The sequence below is a fragment of the Balaenoptera physalus genome (genome assembly GCF_965194825.1).
Source record: "Balaenoptera physalus genome assembly, chromosome: 11".
Taxonomy (NCBI): domain Eukaryota; kingdom Metazoa; phylum Chordata; class Mammalia; order Artiodactyla; family Balaenopteridae; genus Balaenoptera; species Balaenoptera physalus.
This window is the reverse complement of record NC_138896.1, coordinates 82205774-82219133: the sequence shown is the minus strand read 5'-3', so window position 1 is coordinate 82219133 and position 13360 is coordinate 82205774. Positions and strand designations below refer to the sequence as shown.

General features: G+C 37.4%; 1 protein-coding gene across 14 annotated transcripts in view; it reads left to right on the top strand.

The window, feature by feature from the left end:
- Positions 1–13360, top strand: part of FHIT (fragile histidine triad diadenosine triphosphatase) — a 1480075-nt gene that overhangs the window by 331612 nt on the left and 1135103 nt on the right. For 7 of the 14 annotated variants that reach the window (XM_082412417.1, XM_082412428.1, XM_082412412.1 and 4 more), the window contains one exon: positions 7168–7271. The exons of the other annotated variants lie outside the window; for them this stretch is intronic. The gene's annotated coding sequence lies outside the window, so the exon portion shown is untranslated. The remainder of the gene's footprint in view (positions 1–7167; positions 7272–13360) is intronic. 14 annotated transcript variants of the gene reach the window in all.

Below are 13360 nucleotides of genomic sequence, written 5' to 3'. Positions count from 1 at the left end.
CTAATGGAGATTTCCTTTATAAATGTAAATGTCTCTTACAAAAGGGCAAGTTCTACTCTTATTTTCAGAGCTTCTCTTGTGTCTGCTGTTTCTTCCAATAATTGGCTCAAAATAATCCTTATGCTGAAGAGTCATATTTTGGGGTGACATATTCTGCTACCCTTCAGTTGCAAGTGGGTAAAACTGAATTCAGGATATCCCAAGAGAAATGAAAATGGGAATTTTGGCTCACATAATTGCAGTTTTCAGTGGGATGAACCTGACTTTTGTCATGGATGGCTATAGGTGCTTCATTGTTTATTCAAAACTGTTTCTTCCAGGGGTGAATCTAGGTTTTGTGTAGCCTGAAGTTTACACAGTTTGGAGAAGCTTCTTTATTAAAAGATCATAAATGACCACATTGCTCTAAAAGGACCTGGAAACTTAAGTTGCAATAGCTTCATGGTGAATTTGCCTCTGCTCCTCCCCATCTCATAGCCCATTTCTTCTCTACATGCTCTTAATTTTCCTTCAGTCTAAGTCCTTGTGGTGGTGTGAATTTAACTACTATTAAAAAACAAAATTCAGGCTTCCCTGGTGGCGCAGTGGTTAGGAATCCGCCTGCTAATGCAGGGGACACGGGTTCGAGCCCTGGTTCAGGAAGATCCCACATGCTGCAGAGCAGCTAGGCCCGTGCGCCACAACTACCGAGCCTGCGCTCTAGAGCCTGCGCACCTAGAGCCGGTGCTCCAAGACGAGAGAGGCCACCACAATGAGAGGCCCGCACACGGCAATGAAGAGTAGCCCCTGCTCACCGCAACTAAAAAAAAAAAAAAAAGAAAGCCCACGCACAGCAACGAAGACCCAACGCAGCCAAAAATAAATTAATTAAAAAAAAAGAAATGTATTTCCAATAAAATTTAAAAAAACAAAAAACAAAATTCAACTGAGTGAATTTGAAGATCTAATTGGCTTTATTCAGCGATTCATGAATCAGGCAGCATCCCGTCTAGTAGATAGAAAAGGGCTCCAAAGAGCTTCAGACAAGGAAAGGGCAGAAAGGGAGTGGGACAAGAAAGTCATAAATAAAAGAAAGGATTGTTTCAGGCAAAGTACCTTCTTGGGGGATGGCAGAGTTCCATCAGATGGATTATCTCACCAGTGCTGGCCAGGAAATTTCAGACTGACTGGTTAAGATTACATTTCTAGGAGAGACTGAAACTACAATTAGATTAGGTATTAACTCTTGATTTGTTGACATGGGGCTTAGCGCAAGTGACTCCATTCTGGGCCTGTTTTCTTCTTCTTTGTTTTTTTTTTAATACTACCCACGTTCTCAGAAGCGCCTTTCTCTTACAGCTGATTCATATAAATCCCCCCAGAAGACTCAGATTGGTTAGCTTGAGTCACATTCCTACCTCTGGTGAGGGAGATGAGACACTCAGTTGAGATCCCAGGAGAAAACAATGAGCTGGGGAGGGGCAGTGCCCTAAGGGAGTCAGATGTTGATCAGTCTAAATAACGGTTGTTTACTTCCATGCTCTTCACCCTCTTTTGTTGACCTGGGGGGTAGAGGTTGGTCCTCCAAATTGGATGTATGAAACACCCATTTAAGCTTGAATTTTCAGCTCTTTTCAGGGATTAAGCTGACCTTAGTAAGAGCAGAAACCATACACAGGCTGGGAGGTCAATTTCTGATTTTCTTTCAAGTAAACCTCACTTAGGTGTTTTCTGCATGTGAGATACTGGGAAAGGATATCTGGTTGAGAGCCTCTCCCTTGTTGTATCTTCCTTTACTCAGAATTCGTTCTCAGACACAATATGAAAAATACTCCATTGGTCAGTATTGCTTTTTTTCATAGAAGTCCTGTGGAAAATTACAAAGAAAATGAAAACTTGATTCCTAAACTCCTTATCTGTCTTTCTGCTTCCTTTAGATTTCCTTGTCCTTTGCCAATGTTCACCTTTCTGGAATAAGATAATGAAAAGAAAATGGATGATATGTTACCAAAGTTGAAAGTATCTATACATCATAGCACCACTTTATGATGCTGATTTAATTAATGATGATACTATCAGTATATCAGAAATGTGAACACATCTCCTTTCATAATAAACTCCTTCAGTACAGCAGTTGCCATTAAAAAGTACCCTCTTTTATGGATGATGTAACTGCTGTAATATTTGGAAGTACGTGCTGAGTATGAGAATATTAGTGTATTAAGGTTCTTCTGACAAACAGAACCAATAGGAGGTATTTATGTGTGTGTGTGTGTTACCAAACTCAGGTCCAGCTGCTCACTGCTTGAAAATCAATACTCAAGAGGCAAGTGTTGGTAGAAATGGAAAAAGTTGTTTTTAATCAGAAAGCTGGCAATCTGGGGAGAAGGTGGACTTGTGTCCCAAAACCAACTCTGAACATTCTGCTCAGCCATGAAAGTTTTCAAAGAGAAAAGGAGAAAAAATCTCGGTTAATCATTGAGGTAGGGGATCAGACTCATTGCCATTTTCCACTATGTGCAGGCTTGTCGACTTCTTGTGATCTTTCTTTAGATGCTATTTTGTTCATACAGTTTGTTCACAAGATTACCGAAGGGGAAGCTAGGGAAGAGATTTAGTTATCTGTTAATTACTTATTCTTCATTTCTATTTCTTTGATCTAAGGAAAGAACCAACAGGTTAGGCAAGGTATGGTGTGATCAAAAGATTTGAAAGTGTGCTTGGCCAGAGATGAGTAGTGCCTGGCTTAAGGTTAGTTACAATATAGCAGTGGTCCCCAACCTTTTTGGCACCAGGGACTGGTTTTGTGGAAGACAGTTTTTCCACGGACCAGGGTGGGGAAGTGGAATGGTTCAGGCAGTAATGGGGAGTGGCAGATGAAGCTTCGTTCACTCGCCCACTGCTCACCTCCTGCTGTGTGGCCTGCTTCCTAACAGGCCACGGACCATGGCCCGAGGGTTGGGGACCCCTGCAATATAGCTTTGCTAAAGTGACAAGACAAAAGGGGCCTCCTGCAAAGTGCTCTTTCCTGCCAAAAGCTGCTTACCTGTGTGTGTGTGTTTATTTATATAGGAATAAATAAATATATTTATTATATATAGGAACTGGTTTATATGATTATGGAGGCTGAGAAGTTGCACAATCTGCCATCTATAAGCTGGAGATCCAGGAATGCTGGTGGTGTAGTTTTAAGAACCAGAAGGCGGATGGTGCAAGTCACAGTTGATGGCAGGAGAAGACTGATGTCCCAGCTTAATCAGTCAGGCAGAGAGGATGCATTCGCCTTTTCTCTGTCTTTTTGTTCTATTCAGGCCCTCACTGGATTGGATGATGCCCACCCACATTGGGTAAGGCAATCTCGTTTACTGAGTCAACAGATTCGAACGTTAATCTTATTTAGAAACACCCTCAAAAACAGACCTAGAAATAATGTTTAATCTGGGCACCCTGTGTTCCAGTCAAGTTGAGATATAAAATTAACTACCACAGTTAACTAAGGTATGGCATCAATAATTAAAAATCACATTTAAAAAATAGGAACATGCAAAAATGAGAATATTTTGAGCAGCTAGGCTCTTTGAGGGCTGGGGTCCCTGTTTATCATTTTTGTGTCTCTCAAAGGTCCACAAAGTACCTTCTATATTCTAGATGTTAAATGAATGAGTAAATGAGTGAGTGAATGGCACTGCTAATACCGCTTCTTTTTGTCTGTTGCCTTGTGTTTTCAGGCTTCAACTCTGGTCATGATTTTTATCTCCCGACTTGTCCCTTTTCTTTTATAAGAGACTTGAATATCTTTTTTTTTTTTTTTTTAATCCTGATCTTTTCTCTTTTAACCTTTGATTCCTGACATTTCCCTTTCCATTTCTCACTTTCTTTTATAGTACAACCGCTTTTGTCTGTTTCAGACTCTCTTCTCCATAGCTTTTTGTGTCAATTTTTTTATTCTTGTAACTTTTCTCTTTTTTAGATACTGTTGGTGAGCTGGTTACTGTATTGAGTTAAAGAAGGCACCCCATTGAGTCATTGTGAGAGAAAACTGATTAACTGACTAATGATGTAATTTTTACTGTGTTAGGGTCTTTAGCCGCTACCATCTGGGGAAATGGATCGCTTTATAATGGCATTTTTATCATAATCCAAACCTCAAAGCACCTGTACTTTTGTTCCTTTTTCTTTGATTTTTTAAACCTACTAGTTATAAATATTGATTCTTTGACTTTCTCTATATTCTCTGTTTTAAAAATAATGCCCATAACTGAAGACACTATGGTAATAAAAATCAACCCTCCATCCCACCCCAGGATGTTCGTTGGCCTCCAGTTATTGCTGGTCTTATTTTCCAGCATAGGAAAGAGAACTAATCAGAACCAATTGAACCCTCCAGAATTCTGTGTTGGGCATGTAGGAAATATCAGATAGGTATAATCATTAGGCTGATGTGATTAATATGTTTGTTCTACTAATCATATTATTTCATATTATTTAATAAGTATGTTTCAATAATCTGATTTATTATTTATTTGAAGGGCAGAAAAATATTGTGTCTGTGATAATGAACTCTGAATCTAAATTTCTTAGGTTCGAATACTAACTACTCTGATTACTAGCTTGGGCAAGTTATTTTCTCTCTATAGTATTCAATTTCCTCATCTGTATAAGTATTACTATCAATCACATAGAATTATGAGGATTAAATGAGTTATTATTGAAATCCCCTTATGAATAGGGCCTGACACATAGCAAGCATTTAGAAAATGCTAGTTGTCCTTGATTTTTTTTTTTTTTTACAGTCTATCCCAATTATTTTCCTCCCAACTTTTTACTTTGAGAATATTAAAATTTAAGAAAAATTGAGAGAACAACAGATACCCAAATACCTTTCACAGGAATTCAGTTATTCATTAACATTTTGGCACCGTTGTTCATTTGCTTCCTTTTTCTCATTTATATACTTTTGAAAAACGAATTGCAATTCAGCTATAGACATTGTATTTCCACCTGACATTTAACCTTGTATCTCCTAAGATCAATGTGTAACCATAGTACTATTATCACACCCAAAAAATTTAAACACTATGTTATCAAATATAGTCAAATGTCCCCTTTAATGTCCCTTGTACCTTGTAGTGTCCCTTTTTCCTTATTTCTATTTTCTTTTCTATAAATCCACTCAGATTACACATTTCTTTAGTTGTTGCACTGCTTTGGACTCTTTAATCTAGAATAGTCTCCTGCTTTTATTTATCTTTCATGAGTTAATATTTTTGAAGTTCCCAAGCCAGTGTCTTGGAATGCCACGCGATGTGGATTTGTCCAGTTGTTTGCTCATGATTAGATTTAGTTTAAACATTTTTGGCTAAAATACTACCTAGGTGATATTGTATACTTCACATTGTACCATATCAAAGGTACCTAATTTGTTTGTATCATTCTTGGTGATGCCACTTGATTAAGGTGATATTCTCCAAATACCTCCAATTTTGGAAGGTATGTGTTTTATTGAGATTTTTTTTTTGCTTTGTAATTAGTAAGTAATCTGTGAGGTGATATTTTGAGAGTGAGTGAATATTCTGTTTCCCAAGAACTTTTCATCCATTGGTTTTATTATTCATGGATGAATCTTGCCTGATGGTGTTCTTCTATATTTATTAGCTGATATTCTTTGGTAACAAAAGAGCTCCTCCTCCCCATATCCGTAGTAGGATTGGATAATTACCATCCTAGCTGGAACAATTTACTCATACAGTATGGTACTTCTTTCAGCTAAAATAAAATACGTGTTTTCTTTGCTGCTTTTATCACAGCTTTTTTTTTTTCAAACTTTGTATTAAGTAAAGTCAGCTTACAGAAGATGTGCAAATCATATGTGTATAGCTCAAGGAAGTTCCACAAATTAAATATAACTATATAAACAGATCCTTATTCTTTAGTGATGCTCAAATTGTCCCCAGGTTAGCCAGTAGGATCCCCTCTAAGCTATTTCCTGTGTCCTTTTGACATGTCTCTGTCAGTTTTGAGTATGCCCTTGAAGAAAATAAGATCTTTTAAGCTTACATTGTATTTTCCCTAGTCCTGATCAAGAATAAGTCATTTCTTCAAAGAGCACTGCCTCCCTTTAGTGGGGAATGGAATTTAGAAACAAAGATTTGGCTACTAGGTGGGATCATTGATACTTTGGTGTCATTACTTCTAAGATATATGTATGTATTTATGTGTATATACATGTATATACTATATATGTAATAACCTACATTTCAAATCCAACATCACAAAATTCTTCAGCTTCCCTCATTCCTTATTCGTATCTCCTTTATTCCACTGTGAGAGTTCAATGTATTGATTCATTTGCTCTATCCTATAACATTCAGAAAATAGTTTCAGAAATACTACTTCCAACAACCAATCTACTAAGTAAAGTTCAAGATTAATTTGTACTTCTTTTTGTACTAATGCTCCACTGTGAATGTACATTCAGAGTACTAGACTCAAAACTTATTGGAATTCATTTTTTGTCGTCTGTGGTTATTTTTATCAATACAGCATACCTTTTACTTCTTTTCCTGTTTGCATGCAAGTTTATGTTTTGTTTTTTCCATCTTTTTCTATTTGAATATGTAAACCTTTACATGGTTCAAAAGCCAAACTTAGATAAAAAGTTGTCCAAGGAAGTCCTATTTCATGCCTACCCTTTCAACCCAGGTCTTACCTACCCTCCATAGAAAATGGTTTCATTAGTTTCCAGTTTATCCTTCAGGTGTTTATTACAAAACTAGCAAATACATACATATATATAAATGCTTACTTTCTGTCCTTTCTTATGCAGAAGGTAGTGTACTACACATATTCTTTTTCACTTTGCTTTTTTTCAACCTGGCAATTTTTCCATATCATTTTACTAAAATCCTCCTTATTCTTTATTACAGATGACTAGTATTCCTTCTTATGATATACTGGGGTGGTTCCTGTGGATGGCTTAGATTGTTAAGTATTTTGTTATTAGAAATAAGGCCACAGTGAATAACTTCGTGTCTGTTGTTTCCCCTTTATGGTTGAAGCTGTATGTTCTGAGCGAATTGCTGTAACTGACATTGCTGTTAAGTAAACATACAGATAAATAGGTAGATGGATATATGAGTAAACAGATACATAGTTTTATTAGCTAATACCAAATATCCCTTCATACAGGTTATACCCTTTTGCATTCTCACTAGCAATGCAAAAGAGGGACTGTTTCTCCACACCCTTGCCAACAGAGTATATTGTCAAGCTTTTGAACTTTTGCTAATCTGGTAAGTGAGAAACAGTATCTTGGTGTGGTTGTTTTTAAATAAATGTGTTATTTTAGAATACGTTTATATTTATAGAAAAGTTGTAAAGATAATACAAATTGTATGAGTTCTCATGTACTCCACACCCACTGTTTCCTATTGTTAACCTCTTACATCAGTGTAGTACAATTGTCGTAATTCTAACTGTAGTTTTAATTTGCTTTTCTCTTATTATAAGTGAAGGTAAGCATATTTTCATATGTTTAAAGGCCATTTCTATATCCTTTTCTGTGACCTTCTTGTTCCTTTATTTTGCTCATACAAAAAACTGGGGTTTTGAATACCTTTTTTCCTTTAACTTTTAACAAGTGATTGGTGCTTAATCTATTATATATATTGTATATGCTTTTTCCTAGCATGCATTTGTTTTTTGACTTTGCTTATGGGTTTTTTTTTTCTGTGCAAAAGAGTTTTAAAATTTTCATATAGTCAAAATTTTCAATCTTTTCCTAATTTTTTTAACATTTGGATTTGAGTCATAGTTAGAAAGGCTTTCCCCACATGGAAGTTGTAAAGAAATTAATGTTTTCTTCTAATACTTGTTTTATTATTGATGTTAGTAGTTGCCTTTGATTTTAAGACTAATCATGTTTAATCTCAAGGGCTGCCACAACTCACAGGATTAATGCTAACAGAAGCTGATGGCTGGGGAGAAAAGGGGGAAGATGGAGACTCTAGACTCCTTATCTTTCCTAGTCTCCTAGGCAGGGGTGTTTGGGATTTTGGATCCGTAGTCCAGGGCTCAGCAAATAGAAGTCATCATAGAGTAACTAAAAGAATGAATGAGTATACTGAGCCTGCACGTCTGGAGCTTGTGCTCCGCAACAAGAGAGGCCGCGACAGCGAGAGGCCCGCGCACCGCGATGAAGAGTGGCACCCGCTTGCCGCAACTAGAGAAAGCCCTCGCACAGAAACGAAGACCCAACACAGTCAAAAATAAATATAAATAAATAAAAATTAAAAAAAAATAAAAAAGAATGAATGAGTAAAAGAAGTTCTAGACAGGAATGATGAGTGGCTTAAAAATTAGGCTCTCTCTCTGGAGAATCTGATGCGCACCAAAGCTAGAAAACTAGCAATGGAAGAACAAACAAGAGACACTCTTTTTTGGTTTATAGGCCAACTTGTCAAGGATAAGAAACTACAGGTTCCTTATCCTGAGGGGAAGTCTCAGCCTTTAAAGAGGGCTGGATATAACTTATTCCTCTTGTCTCCTTTGTGCAGTCTCCTTTCTTGATCGTGGTTACTTTGGAAAACAGTTATATTTGGAGTATGTATACTCTGGAGGAAGTAGGATAGAAAAACATGATTTACTCATCGTAAGTCCAATTCTTGGAGCCATCTTCGTGCCAGATGTACAATCATTTTTTTTGCTGTGAATTTTTGCTATGTGTTTATGACACCAAATAGCTGAATTAAATGTGTAAAATTGGTTTAGTAATCCAAATGTCTAGAAAATAGTGCAACTTTGTTACCTAGTGATAATATTATATGACTAGACTTTGTGTCTTAATGAGTTAGATACATTATGCACAGTTATGTGTAAAGCAATAGAATTGCTAAATTAATTATATGATTTTTTTTTTTTTATAACTGAATTGTGCTCTACAGAGTGTTTGCTTCATGCCTTTTATCTCACTTAGAAGTGTTCAATGGCTTTGGTGGCCCACATCTGGGTTTTTATTTTGCTTCTCCCAATTACTTTTTTAACTTAAAAAGTGGTTTTTGTTCTCTAAGTCTCATCTAAAAATGGGCTTTTAATGTTTGTTCTATATCTTCATTTTAAAGTTGGTTATGCTGAATTAAAAAAAAAGCACAACGTGAGAGTTGTGAGTTAAGTTTTATTTGGGGCAAAGTGAGGACTATAGCCTGGGAGACAGCATTTCAGATAGCTCTGAGAAACTGCTCCAAAGAGGTAGGGGGGAAGGTCAGTATATATATGATTTTGGTGAAAGGGGAGTACATGCAATCAAGCACATGTTTTTTGCAGAAGGTTTCTGCTAGTCCCATGAAGGTTACTGCTAGTCATGAGCAGACGTCACCATGAAGCAATTTAGTGCTCTTCTAGATATGAGGAGAGACAAGAATTGGGCTCATAAAATTGGCTCCTAAAAATATCTAACTATCTGAAGACCTGTTCTGCCAGTTTTTCCCAGAGCACAGAATGCCTGATTTCTGCTCTCCACCCTGAACTCCTTTCAGGGGGTGTTGAAAGTCAGCAGCTACAGCAGCATATGATTTAATCCTTGTAGAAGTGGATGGCAAGTGCCAATTTATAGTTGACAGTTATATGACTGTATGTGTTCATCAAAATTCATAGAAATGTATACTAAAAGGGGCAAATTTTACTATTTTTAAATTATACCTGCATAAGCCTAGTTAAAAAAGCAAACAAAACAATGTTTGCTATTATTGAAAAGAGGGGATACTGACCACGTACTGAAAAAACCTCAAAACAAAACAAAATGGTGCTCAGTGACACATATTGTTGAGATGCCCATGAACTCCCTTGAATCTACAGTGGTTGCTTATAATTCCCAGTACATTTTCTCTGAAATTAAAAAAATGTACCTAGCTACAAGTGAGTGAGAATCACATTGTTGTAGGGATATTTCAAAGATATCAAGATTAGCAAAGAATAATGCTTTAGTTATTATTGATAGTAACATGTTACTTGAGCACCTAATGTATTATTTTGCAGTAACATGATTGAGAACCTCTTGCCTCAATGACTAAATTCTTTATCCTTTACTGAAATGGAGCCAGGACCCTGTGGGGCCCTCTGAGGTACACATCTTTTCCGTGTCCCCTCTTTCTTGTTTATAGGAAATAGGCTTCATTTAGCCTCCTTGACCCTCCCTGAGTTCCAAAGGGCAGATTCAGACAGTTGCTAATCAGAAAAGGCAGGGAACACAGAAACAAACGAGGAGCAGTCAAGAAACTATAGTGCAGCCATGGGGCAGGGTCCTGGTTCCTCCTCAAGGAACCATAACAATGTATCTTTGAGTTCTTCTGTTGGAACTAAGGCCACTGCCCTGGTGGAAGGTGGTAACTTCAGGCTGATCACAAGATTCCCAGAGCACCACACTGTTACCTCACCACCAACCAATCAGAAGAAAGTCTGCACACAGTGAAAGATAATGAAGACTCTGACCACCTCCTCAAATGATTAACTGTGATTAACTTCCCCTTTCTCCCTTTAAAAACTTTAACGGTTGAGCAGAATCTTTGGAGTTGGTTTTCAGACATGAGCCCACCTTCTCTCCAGATTGCTGGCCTCCTGAATATAGCAATCTTTCTTTTCCAATCAACACTTGTCTCTCGAGTATTGGCTTTCAAGCTGCGAGCAGCCGACCCTGAGTTGTGTAACATTACCATCCATGTATATTTGATATATTATGACTTAGAATTATTTAAAAAAAAAATTAAGCACAAATGAGCCCATACTTACATATTATTCTGTAGGATGCTTCTCTCAACATCTTGTGCTCCTGTCCACATTTAGAGTCATTTCGTTATTTATGTTACATATCTGAAATGTCTATAGCTTCAACTTTGACTTGGATAGAACAACCAATGCACAATTTAAGAGTGTCAGAATACTCAGTGATCAAGAAAAAAGATATTTTAGGTCAATATTATTTTTAAAATCAAATAAATGCCCAAAAAATCCATGATGAACAAAATATAAAAATTTTAAATAAAGACCAGTGCTGTGCTGAGCCATATTGGAGCCCGAGGCAAAAGAAAAATGAAGTTAGTTAATGGATCTAAGTAAATTAATTTAAAATCATTTAAGATCATTACTACTAATGAGAAAATGTCAAAGATGACAATTCTCCCCATTGAAAACAAGATAAAGAAATAAATGTTGAAAATGTTATATACTTTGTACCCATTAAAGCCACAAATTTGAAATTGTAATAAATTCTGGCTTCACTGTCCTCCAAAAAAATTAACAAAATACATGAAAACATATAAATAGGAGTGCATATGCAGGCTCACATGTGATTCAGCATGGCATTAATCTTTATTTAAAATTTTGATATTTTGTTCACCATTATTTTTTTCACATCAATTTTGATTTTTAAAAATATTGCATTGAGGTTTCATCTTGGTCTATGGTCATACCACCCTGAATGTGCCCAATCTCATCTGAAGTATCATCTTGATTACTGAGAGGTTTTGTTTTTTGTTTTTTTAGCGCTCCTTAAGTTTTGTACTTGAGGTGATTGTCTCACTTGCCTCACCCTAATCCTGTCCCTGAATCCCATTACTCTGCCTCTTGACCAAACTGGAGATGAACTTCAAGTAGAAGAATGAATGAGAGCTGTACAAGGCATGGTAGAAAGTGCTTTCTGACAGGGTTTGGGGTATTTATCCCAGTGGTCAGGTATCTTGAAGTTGCCCCCAGCTTTTCCTTCAGATTGCCATTTAGGTTTCCTGGCCTTGACTAAATTGTCAACTAGACAGAGCAGCTGCTGGGGGGGTGGTAAAGGGGAGCAGAATGGGTAACCCCAAAATATGCCTCTGTGACATAAGGATTATTTTAAGCTGATTATATTGAAGAAACTGCAACACAGGAGAAGCTCTGAAAACAGAGTAGAAGTTAGGGAATTCTACATTTGTAGATCTACATTTTTGTAGGGAAAAACTACATTGTAAGGGAAATCTACATTTTATAACGGAAATCTACATTTTTAAAGGAAATTTACATTAGAATGGAAGATAGCTATTGCCAGAGAACTTTTTCACCAGTGAGACTTACCTGCCTGGCAAGATGACCTTTGTTTTCGAAATATCTCCTCCTCTCACCTTCCTGTGAATTGCCTTCCTGTTTTTGAAGCATCAGACCCCTCTCCCTTTCCTTAGCTCAGGATGGTGCATTGGCTTCAATCCTCTGGCTGCCTTTTGAGTCTCATCTTTGTGGACTCCTGTACATATGTATGTAATTAAATTTTTTTTTCTCCTTTAAATCTCATTTTATAGGGGTCTCAGCCAAGAACTCAGAAGGGTAGAAAGAAAATTATTTTTCCTCCACTACAGGGCAGATGAGTGGGGGATGATCCTTTGAGGCCTCCAGTGACCTTTGTCTAGTGTGGTATGTGGTATTTCCAGAGATTTCCATTTTCTGCCTTTGATTTGCTTTGTGGAGCTTCTTAGCTACTCCTGATGTTCCTCTTTACTCAGCCTCTACCATCCACTTTCTTTGATTATCATCCCATTTCCATCCCCATGTGCCTCAGGTGGAATTTTAAGAATCCTGAAATCATGGTCAGGTTTTAATGTTTGATAGAGATGTATCCTTGAGAGAAAGAGGTCTAATTATCACCAGCTGGGTTATAGTATCTTGGTGATGAAGCCACTCTTGCTTAGACGTTGAGCAATTATGGAAATGTTCCCTTCTTGTGAAGGGTCTCTGGCAAGCTGTTGGATGTGACAAGGGCTCTGTGAACCCTGGCCTTTGGCTCCAGTTTTGTTTTGTTTTTTTTTAATTAATTTATTTTTGGCTGTGTTGGGTCTTCGTTTCTGTGCGAGGGCTTTCTCTAGTTGCGGCAAGTGGGGGCCACTCTTCATCACGGTGCACGGGCCTCTCACTATCGCGGCCTCTCTTGTTGGGAGCACAGGCTCCAGATGCGCAGGCTCAGTAGTTGTGGCTCACAGGCCTAGTTGCTCCGCGGCATGTGGGATCTTCCCAGACCAGGGCTCGAACCCGTGTCCCCTGCATTGGCAGGCAGATTCTCAACCACTGCGCCACCAGGGAAGCCCTTGGCTCCAGTTTTAAGAGCAGTTTTCCTTTATTCACTGGGCAGCCTTTACCATTATGAATCTTGCCTTTTTGCAAGACCAGTGAATTTTGCAAAGGTTTATTAATCTTGATTTAATGTATTCATATGAAAAAATGTAACAGCGAGAGAATAAAGCTTATGTAGACATTGCAGGGGTCCCTTTGGGGGTCCACTCTATATTACTCATAGTAATGAAAAGTAAAAATGGCAAGTTATATTAGCTAAGTTCAAGATACAAAAGGCAATATTAATTTCACAGGA